Source organism: Perna viridis, chromosome 12 (genome assembly GCF_037379345.1).
Source record: "Perna viridis isolate PV_CMFRI_1.1 ecotype Kerala chromosome 12, ASM3737934v1, whole genome shotgun sequence".
Classification (NCBI taxonomy): Eukaryota; Metazoa; Mollusca; class Bivalvia; order Mytilida; family Mytilidae; genus Perna; species Perna viridis.
This window is the reverse complement of record NC_142456.1, coordinates 28,420-40,568: the sequence shown is the minus strand read 5'-3', so window position 1 is coordinate 40,568 and position 12,149 is coordinate 28,420.

The window sequence follows — 12,149 nt, the reverse complement described above, 5'->3', positions numbered from 1 at the left end:
CTGTTTAACCAAATCAACTAATTTATTTCTGCACAAAAATGAAATTGGGGGAATGTAAATGGAACAAACGGTTATGGTTTTATCAAGGGATAACCGAACGGCCACTGCTTGTAGATCGGTAGTTAAAGGAACTGAACTATGTATTACTCTGTCCCTAATAAAAATGGTAGATCCACCAGCAGCTCGTTCATTTGCCTCAGCAAATGTACTATACATTGTATATCCTTTTACGGAAATTTGATCCGTTTCTTTTAAATGAGTCTCCTGGAGACATAATGCAACAATTTTTCCAGAAATAATTTTCATAAAAATGCTAAGAATATTAGCACTACCCCTAGAAAAATTCTATAAACATTAAACAGAATTCTCATTCATGGCATACCGACACTGAAATTCTCATATGTAAGGCATTCATAATTAAGATAATAATGTACCAAACATATCTGATCAATTCAGGCGCTTAATTTTTTTTTTGGTTAAGATCACTATAAAATCATAAAAAATGGAATTTCAGGATTTCTGAATGTTTTCTATATCACCTGCTTTTGTCATATCGTAGTTTAAACAAGCTTTTGTGTGAGACAGTACATTTATATAGTGTCTTAGCTTCCGAATGAGCACAAGTAATAAATGTTTTAACTTTGAAAGTCAAGTTAGGTAAAACAAATTGCCACCCCTACACATGAAAAAAATACCTCAACATGAACCAAAATGTTATTTGTTTAGAAAATAAACAGTGTACACTTGACATGTTGGTTACTATTGTTTTCATTATTGATGTATCCAACATATGTGCTCATTTTTCGCGCGGTTTATTTTAGTTTCATTGCGATAATAATGTTTTATCCTTAAAAAGGGAATTTTTGGAATTGTATTTTTTTCAATTTAACCTATTATGTGCATTTTTTTCAATACTCTAGGGGTTTTTTACATTAAATTATGTCAATTTAAGGGATATTTCGGTTGGGAAGAGTAAATTAATTTCATTATACTCCAAAACCCCAAGTGTTACCGAACTTTCTTTGTACCATTGTAAATTTGAGGCATTGGGCTACATGACAATGCATACATTGTAAAGGTTTTGCCCTTTCTGCTGGGTGGCACACAAGTATAGAACCACAGATAACTCGACCGGAACGTTTAGAAGTTGCGTGGGTCTTTGTATCGGTATTAGGAAATAATTATACTAAAGTCAGGATTCTAAATGATGTCGTAAATTTATATATATCATATTCAATGTTTCATGGCAATAACAAAACCAAATTCTTAACATGGGTCTTATAACCATCCAAATAACAGAACTCGTACATCCTTTCGAACATTGGGTCAAGTCGAAGGTTGACATCAAATAAGGTTGATGTTTAAGTTTGATATTAAATAAGGTTAACATTGAAAGTTGACATTAAATAAGGTTGACGTTGAAGGTTGACATCGCCGGTTGACCTATTCTTATTATCATTATTGGGTAAATCAGGGTTGATCTTTCAACCTATAAGTTATAAGTGTATGGTTATAAGTTATTTCTTAATATTAATACACAAATAGAATAAATCAGGGGACGAAATATTTAATAATTGGTATTATCATCTATACATGTATCTAGAAAACATCTGGACTACATGCACCTAGAAAACTGGACTACATGTACAGCTAAAACAATGTTTCACACTATAAAAATTAAATTTAATATATTCTAATGCAACTTCTTTATTTTCCATATGCTCTTGCTGTCATAATTTCTTTTGAATAATGCTTTTCTATAACAAGAGAGTGATTTAAACAATGTTTTCCTCATATAACAAGTTATCATAATTAAATGTATTTGATAATTTTCAGAAAGGGTGGGATTATAAAGCAACGACGGATGAGATGTTCTCCTGTTAATCATGTGTTATAAATCAATTACAAACATATCAGCCATTGTAATACTATTGCTATATAAGTTGTTTAGCGCACTGGACACTATATAATACATTCAGCTTGGACTTTAAGGCTATATTATCAATGAATACTTATTAAAATAACCGAATTGTAATTAAAATTTTAATTAAAGATCAATTATTTATCTAATGCTAAATCCACACTATGAGCTTTATAGCGACCTAAGGTAATAAAACCACAGGGAAAAAAATCAAATAAAAACAAGAAACGTTCAAAACAAATGAATACTTACATATTTAACTGCTATTAAATGTAAATATCTAAGGCGCAGTTTATAAAGGTACTATTCAAAATATAAATTCAAAAAAAAATATACAAATATATAGCCAAGCAATAGACCAAATATTGCTTCTTTAATACTTCTAATAACATAACCTATATCATTTATTTTGTTCATTCATCTATACAAAAATGTTTTGATTTTTTATCTTAATTCAACGCTTGAATATTTCAAATGCTATAGAATATGAATAGATATAATACCATTCTTAACAAATACAAATGGTTAACTCTTTTTCTGTATTCACACATAAATATGTGTCAAAAATTAAAAAAGAAGCACACAATTCGAAACTCATAATATATTGAGTATATACATGAATGTAGCTACTTTAACATACGTTGGTCATGTTGGTAGAACTTTGCCTCTTATTTTAATTATTTTGGTTTACAGTACTGTTTGTTTATACTGTTTTCTTGAATTGTAAGTTTCCAACGTATGCTAATGAGGGATTACTCTTAGAATACGTGTACAGATAACAAATTCTGCAAATTTTGTATATTCCTTTTCCTAACAATAACCTTACTCTAACCCAAACCCCTAACCTTAACCCCATCACTAGTCCTTACCGTAAACGCATCGTAAGAATTTTATATAAATGCAGCATTGTAGTTTACCGACATCCTTAAATAAATAATATTTAAGATTATACTGTTTGCTAAACCATGGCAAATAATAATGTTAACTCAACTTGGGTATCACAGAAAAACTGCAACATATGTTGGGAATGTTTAGGACCAGTATGGAAATATATCTATTTTTGACAATTGAAAATCATGAACTGCATATTTTGCCCCAATTCAAATACCTTTAATTATTATAATTATTTAAATTATCTGGGAAACATTTGTTTACCTATAAACATCTTAATTTGAAAACATTTGTGTCGTATGTTTAAAACATATGCATTGCAGAACCTCAAGATTGAGGACTTCTAGGCTAAATCACCTGACCTTTCTTGCAAAAACTCTCCATTCAAATATGGTCCTTCCGGTCACGTAGTTACGGGAGATTTAACCATCATCAAATACAAATCTCTGCGTAATATCCTTTCTAAAGGTCCAAAGTACAATGAACTACGCTCCATAAATTGGAATTACAACTTTAAAGTAACGAGAACATGAAGACATTGATTCTCTGTCAGAGTTGTTAAAGGCCGTGAGGTCTTTAATTTTGAAACAAATGAAAGTTTTAAGTAGGTCAATGAGTGCCAATGCTGCATCAGTTTTCAAAGACCCCGATGTACCAAAAACATTGTCTATTATAAATCAAAATATGTTGTCGGACTCCACTAAAAACTGGGACCATGGACCAGGTCACTTATTAGACATCAAATGGAAGAAAAACACGTTTCTAATATTAATTATATACGAATTTGTTGCTTTGTATGTATTATTTTAGATAATTTATGTACTTTGTTGTGTATGTCTGTTTTCCATGTCTGGTCTTTTTCCCTGGATTACATTCTTTTTATTACCGCTATAACATTTTTTGTCTTGATCATTCTTTGATAATAGTTGTCTCTGATATGAAAAAGCCATATCCATTAAACCACCTGCTTTTTCTAGTTCAAGTAGATTTATCGTCGTTTATTGAATTGTGTGTGTGTGCAGTCTTGTATTGCTTTTTTAAAGTCATAATATTCGCTAAGTTAAGGAATTGCCATCACAAATCTAATTCGTCCCTTACAAATTCGTAGTGACTTTTATGGTGCATCCTCAAAAAGACCAAACTGCAGTGTCCTTCACCATAAATTTTAAGATAAATATAAAGTATTATTTCAATAAGATTGCAGACCAATGGTATGTCTTTCTTTCCGTCGTCTTTTTCCCTGGATTACATTCTTTTGATTACTGCTATAACCTTGGTTTCCTTGATTACTGTTCCACAAAGTAATTAAAAAAGCCATTAGTACTATATCCCATTGCGAAAGGTCACGTGATTTTGAGGTCAGTCTGATGACCACAAAATTCCAAAATCACAGTTTGTTTGTTTGTTGGGGTTTAACGTCCGAGCAGCAATATTTCAGCTATATTCAGACAATGAACATGAAATGGATGATAAAATGAAAATGAAATGATAAAAAAAGGATGGGTCACAAGGACAATAGGGTCGACAAATTTTGATTGCCACTAGAAAAAGGGGGGATGGGTAGGGTCGGGCAATTTAGCCTCCTGTGGCGGAGCGCAAAGGTTCCTACTCCTATCGAATACCACAGCAGGGTTCTTTAACGTGCGAGGAACGTGGCATATTTCCCAACACGGTGCACCACTATGGTTTGCGGTCAGGTTTTCCGTATTATAGCCTGACAACCCCAGCATGTAACATGCCTGGGGTACCCCATTCCACCACCTAGGGCACACATCCCAGTTGCTCTGTGGGCAGAGCGCCTAGCCCCCGGCTAGGTTTCTGAGCACTATTTAGTCGCCTTTTACGACAAGCTTAGCGCTGCTGCAGGCCTATTCTTTTGACACCCGGACCTGCACGGGGGCCCAAAATCACAGTAACGCACAATTAACAATATCAAGTTCATCATCTGACTTGTCAAACGAAGGGTTCTAGTATTCTCGAAAAATTCAGTGTCCATCCTTGTAAAAGCAAAGTTTGTGTTGCATGATATTTTTGAAAGTATTTTAAACAATCACGAAATGTATCATCGATCAATAATTAGTGCAAAATTCATGATATATTTCCTAAAAAACTTTAGGAAAAGAGAGTTTTTTAAATTTATGAAATTTGAATCGTACCCATCAGAAATAATAAAGCAACTGAACATGAGTGTTTTTGCCAAAGAAAAACAAATGTAATCGGAAATTAATGAATTTAAATTGAAGTTATAACCATTCAGAAATGAAAGGGCAATACAATATTAGTAGTTAGCTTGTTTATCTTTGATATTGTTATAATGTTAGGGAATGCGATTTCAGTAAGGAGTCATTATACAGTTCTAGGCGCAGACTCTTGTTGTACCCTTAAAGTTGAATAGGGAGTGTCAATTAAACATGAAGTATCTCATATCTTTTTAGAAACATTTGGAAATAAGTGTCTTGAACCTCCTGGAGCCTAAAAATTGCAACACGTGTCAATGATTTACGCTTAATCTGTATAATCGCCCCGATTTTTATACGACTGCAAACAATCATCTTTCGGTCATATAATGGTATCATCATGTTGTCAAAATCACTAATCAAAAGAGAATACGGTCCTTTAATAATTCAAAAAAAAAAAAAGAAAACAAGTTCATAAAATTCAATTTTACAACCAAAGACAGAGTAGGAAATATCTTTATATGTCTTTATCTACAAACCCCAGGCCGAACTTAAAAATAAACGAGCATTTGGTAGTGCTCTGCCAAGTCCACATTTCTTACCCTGTAACATCCTCTTTTTTATTTGGATATTGATATGTCGGATTGGGATGAGATTGATGTGTCATTCATATAAATGGCCAACTATGCTACACAACAAAGTGACTCTCCCATTAGTCATTTCTCAAAGGACTAACTTTGGTCAAATACATCAGTGCAGACAATTGATTGTTACATTACACAAATAAAAATGACAAAGTCATACTTCATTGTACAAATAATCCCCATCGTAGCAAATGCTTCTCGTCTTGAGATTGTAGCCCTACACTAGAAAATCACGAAGCCTTTCACCATGTGTTACATGTACATGAAAAAAGCAAACAAGACATTTTCTTCATTAAGGTCAGTCTCAAGGTCTCAATCGCTGACCTTTGTAACTGGCACTTAAAGAACAGACATGATTGGTTACATTTACTTCATAAAAACAAAATACCCCAACTTTGACCTCAATGTTGCCTACCACCATGCCAAATATATAGATATATATAGTTATATATATATATTTATTTGATAAGACACCGCTATTTAAACTCAATTAATCTGCATATGAAAATTAGCAGATTATACAGCATGTTATTTTATAACTGAAATTGCATTTGAGGTCAAAGGTTATAGTAATTTAAGATTTCCATTGTACATGACGATCATGTTATTAAACATTATTATAAAGCATGTGTAATTACTCAAAAAAAAAAAATAAATGTAGAAGGTATCTTTTCATTTGATATAGATGAAAATTTAAAATCCTAAAAGTAAAAATATAAAATTGCATTTTCTTAGCAACCTTATCAACCATAAACAAGACATGTTCATGCATTTAATGGATGAATAAATATCATGTCACAATACTTTAATCATACTTAGATACTGAACTGCTGCATAAGTGTATGAGACTGTAACAAAACATGCAGAAATTAGGTATTTTACACATGGCTATTAACCCCCCCCCCCTTCTTTATACCTCAAGATGCACTTGTCAACTGTTATTGTTGGAGAGTATGTCTGTCCTTATTCGTTTGAAACGTGACATATTTTGATCATATTATTGGACAATTTACAACTAATTTTTACTAATATACCTTAATATTCAGGTAAAATATTTGACATATTAGCAGGATAAACACGTGTGCATTACAATGGCAAACAAGGATTAAAATATGGAAACAAAAATGATTTCTCATCTATACCGTTTCTGCTAGTTTGAAGAATATCCTAAACCATGCGCCTTATTTCCTATTTGAAATGTTAAATGCCTACAGGGAATGACTGTTAATTTAAGTTTTTTTTTTATTTTACTTTGAGAGATTTTTATCGATCCTCTACTCTGTCCATTGGATAATATTTGTGAATATTCCAACAGCATGTTCTGTGGTCAAATTGTTTTACTTTGATAATAACCTCAAAGTTGTTTTGTTTTGTGTTCTTTTGGTTTTTGTTTTTAATGAATTTCTTAATGAAATGCAATATTTCACATTTCTTCTGTGTAATTATTCAAGCATCACGAATGTCTTTGCAGACCATTCCACTAAAAATGTTATTCCAAGATAGAAGAATGTGTCCTTTATTATGAGCTATAAGAAATATCGGAGACATGCAGTACAAACGTTTTATGAGGCAATTTCCTATCTTTTAAAAATAGAACATCCGGAGTTACGCCATTTTTATTACCACACCCATTGCTGGAACAATGTAGTTCGCTGAACATCTGACAGAAGAATCTGACCCAAAAATTGACAAAACGTAGATAAATATTTGGTAAATAAAAAATCTTAAACCTATAATAGATTATGCAAAAAAAGTGTTTGTTTTAAAACATTGCAATTTAAAACTTGAAACTTGAGGAAATATATTTTCGGACTTTATACCAATCAACTGGATTAGGCAGAGATTTTTACTCTAGTACATAAATACGATTACTCGAAAACTGGTTAGAAATTTGTGCGCAAATATTTGAAACATCAATATAAAAAACTGAAAACGTCCTGTTTTTACATTTCATTGAAAATTATACGACGTCTATATAATTTTGTATCCCCCTGCAGGTACGGGTGTTAAAAGAATAGGCCTGCAGCAGCGCTAAGATTGTCGTAAAAGACGACTAAATAGTGCTCAGAACCTTAGCTGGGGGCTAGGGTGCTCTGCCCACAGAGCAACTGGGTTGTGTGCCCCAGGTGGTGGAATGGGGTACCCCTAGTGTGTTACATGCTGGGGTTGTCAAGCTATAATACGGAAAACCTGACCGCAAACCATAATGGTGCACCGTGTTGGGAAAGAAGCCACGTTCCTCGCAAGTTAAAAAACCCTACTGTGGTATTCTCCCGGAGTAGGAACCATAGGGCTTCGCCACAGGAGGCTAAATTGCCCGACCCTACCAACCTCCCACTATTTCAAGTGGCAATCAAAATTTTTCTACCCATTATCCTTGTGTTCCTACCCCTTTTCGTTTCATCATCATTTCATTTTCATTTTATCATCCACTTCATGTTCATCGCCTGAATATTGCTGAAATATTGCTGTTCGGGCGTTAAACCCCAACAAACAATATAATTTTGTCGTCTCGTCTATTGCAAGCGCTATGCATTACTTCAGAGGAATTAGCCGTCCTTCTTATTTGTTCATTTCCGACTAAATATTTTGATTGTATTAAAATGGCAATATGCAATAATGTACATCTTTTTTTTAATCCAAACGAAATTCAAGCAATTATTTATTTCAATGTACACTTTTTTTCCATTTTTTTATGGCGAAAGATGTATTATATCTCAGATTGTTTATCGGTATCCAAGCAACTTGACATACGATAGACATAACATCATTACCACAGCGCCGATCATTTTTTTAATATCAATGGTACTGTACGAACATGACTAAAATTCATACAATTATCAGGAAGTTATATATCAAACATTACATTATGATTATTGGTGTGTGTTGTTGGTCCAAATTTACATTAAACATGTTACTCGTACTCTGTTAAAAATCAGAATTTTATAAATTTACATCAAATTCAAAAGAACTAAAAAGAGTATGATTTTTTTTTCTTTTTTTTTGGTCAATTTTTTTATTCACATTTTCAGAATCGTGTATTTCATCGAAAGTGAAATATGAAAAAAAAGTCGGCCATTACACCTTAAAAAATTGGGTTATAGATCTGAACTGCTTACCTTTTCGGCATTTATTTAAACGGTGCTTCCAGTTTTTATCCATCAAAGACGAATCAAGCGATGACACAAATTAAAGAAGTAATTGTAGTTCAAGACAGCTAACATCAGAAAAACGGTTATTTCAAAAGCAAAAGGTAAAAGTATCGGAAGCGGACACACACAACTTTGTTGACTGACCATTCGAAAAATATCTTTGCAGAATTGATTCTGATGAAAATAAAGTAAATGAAACCCATGCATTGACGTTGTCGAAAAATATTGCCTTGTGGGACATTTTGTATTTGTATCAGTCAAAAAACGACCAAGAATGGTCAATTTCGTCATTATTTTGTCTAGTAGTGTAAATGATTTAAATGGGAAAATTGAAGTACATCAGAATGATGTTCAAGTTTTTAAAAATTAGTAACAAGATGAATCAAGATGATCAAGCAGAGGACGCTTACCCTACCGGTGCACCTTGTCCATGTTCCCAGTTTTTAGTGGAGTCCGAGTTGCTCATTTACTTTTGTTACTTTGTATGTATGATTTTAGTTACTTCATTTTTTGTTGTGTATGTCTGTTTTCCATGTCTGGTCTTTGTCCCTGGATTACATTCTTTTGACTACCGCTATAACTTTGGTTCCCTTGATTACTCTTAGAAAAGGTCGACAATTTACAAGATTTGCACGATGGGATAGTCAATATCGCAAAATCGGCTCTAAATGGCCAATATAATTTTGACCGTCGTACCGATGTGTATGTAATAGATTTGTTTGATTGTGGTGTTGCTTTCAACTGGTCTTGTTTTGTGGTTTTCACCTTTCGGTTAATATTGCAGATGTCGTCAATAAAGTAGTCACACAAAATCAAAGTGGGATACTATTGTGGAGAAATTTTGCGATTCAATTGTTCCTGCACTGTGAAACATTTGTTAAGCAAATGTGGAACTAACCCTAACCCTTACGCATAACACCTATAAAAATAAGGTACATTTATTGAAGCATGGAATGCACATATAACTATAGAAAAGGGAGTTCACCTAAATTGGAAAAAAATTCTTTTCGGAGAGGGTGAAAAAAAAATTGGTCGGTATGGTTCGAACAATATTTTTCTTTTGACCATGACTGTAATTTATACCTAATTTTCTTTTTAGGGTTAGTTGTTGAAGAATAAGACTAAAAGATGGACATACAGATTCTCACATATGTGAATGTATACAACATAGGTATTGTTTGATTTGTGTTTCAATTATACTATATCATTATATATTATGCTCGTTAGTCTTTGTGATTGGTATTATAATGCAGATCTATAAGACATGTGTATAATGAAATATGTTTGCATCTGTTCAAGTGAAAAACAAATAAAAATAGTCATTAAGTAATAGTGTAGCTATTGTCGAAAAATGAGTTGTTGATGATAAATCGTCGAAGGTTAATTGTCAAGTTTAAAATGACTTACAGAAAAACGAACGTGATTTTTTTGTCATTGAATGTACATTGTAAGTCAAATGTTTTTCATGTGTTTTTTTTATAAATATATGTAGGTCCACCATTAAAGCATATAGCGGTAATCCAAAGAATGTAATCCAGGGACAACAGACATACACAACAAAGAACATAAAGTAAATAAAATCGTACATACAAAGTAACAAAAGCAAATGAGCAACTCGGACTCCACTAAAAACTGGGACCATAGGCCAGGTGCACCTGTAGGGTAAGCGTCCTCTGCTTTTCTAGAAACTCCCCGAGTTGTTCATAAAAAGTCATGTAGGCGAAAGAGGAAAATAAAACTATGACACGTTGAACAAATTAGTTTTCAAGGCGCAGATGGATACACCGTAGCGATCCACGAGTTCATGATGACGACAATAAAACTCCAGTAGGGATGACTTCAATCTTGTTGCAACATAACCCTGTTCCAGAAGCCTATTTGTTAGAAGTCTAGCGCGATACAAAAACTCTGTGTAATTTCGGCAAACCCTAGCATAACGATTCAGTTGTTATATGAACACGCCATACGCAGGTGTTGAAGGGATGTTGCCGCATATGAAAGGTTTGTTTGTTTGTTTGTTGGGGTTTAACGTCCGAGCAGCAATATTTCAGCTATATTCAGACAATGAACATAAAATGGATAACAAAATGAACATGAAATGAAACAAAAAGGATGGGTCACAAGGATTATAGGGTCGACAAATTTTGATTGCCACTGGAAAAAGGGTGGGTGGGTAAGGTAGGGCAATTTAGCCTCCTGTGGCAGAGCGCAAGGGTTCCTACTCCTATCGAATACCACAGCAGGGTTCTTTAACGTGCGAGGAACGTGGCATCTTTCCCAACACGGTGCACCACTATGGTTTGCGGTCAGGTTTTCCGTATCATAGCCTGACAACCCCTGCATGTAACACGCCAGGGGTACCCCATTCCACCGCCTGGGGCACACATCCCAGTTGCTCTGTGGGCAGAGCGCCTAGCCCCCGGCTAGGTTTCTGAGCACCATTTAGTCGCCTTTTACGACAAGCTTAGCGCTGCTGCAGGCCTATTCTTTTAACACCCGGACCTGCACGGGGCTACTACGGGAGTAAAAAGTGTTGTGGTAGGACTGCAAACCCTCTTTGATAGATGTGAGTATAGGAGTTAAAAGTGTAGAAAGAGGTTTGGTGGTGCATTTTGCAGATCCAGCTATGTAACGTTGTTTGTATCGATTCTTGTGAAGTTTAGGAATCCAGTACATAGACGGTAAATCACTAACATCGGCCTTGGTAGAGAGACCAAAAGGGAGTAGCACATATTTATGGTGTTCCACAATCTCTTCTTTGAAGAGTGAGGTAGGAGTATAGGTCTTATCACTGCTATTATTTTCTACATCTACCTCTGATAATAAACAATGAATGTAAAACGTTTTGTAGACAAAAACAATGTTGTTTTGGGCTTTGCCTTCTGTTACGACAGCACATTTCAATTTATAGACAATGTTTTTGGTACATCGGCGTCTTTGAAAACTGATGCAGCATTGGCACTCATTGACCTACTTAAAACTTTCATTCGTTTCAAAATTAAAGACTTCACGGCCTTTAACAACTCTGACAGAGAATCAATGTCTTCTTCGTTACTTTAAAGTTATAATTTCAATTTATGGAGCGTGGTTCATGGTACTTCGGACCTTTAGAAAGGATATTACGCAGAGATTCGTTTTTGATGATGGTTAAATCTCCCGTAACTACGTGACCGGAAGGACCATATTTGAATGGAGAGTTTTTGCAAGAACAGTCAGGTGGTTTAGCCTAGAAGTCCTCAATCTTGAGGTTCTGCAATGCATATGTGTTAAACATACGAAACAAATGTTTATATTTATAGGTAAACAAATGTTTCCCGGATTAAAATAATTATAATTATTAAAGGTATTTGAATTGGGGCAAAAT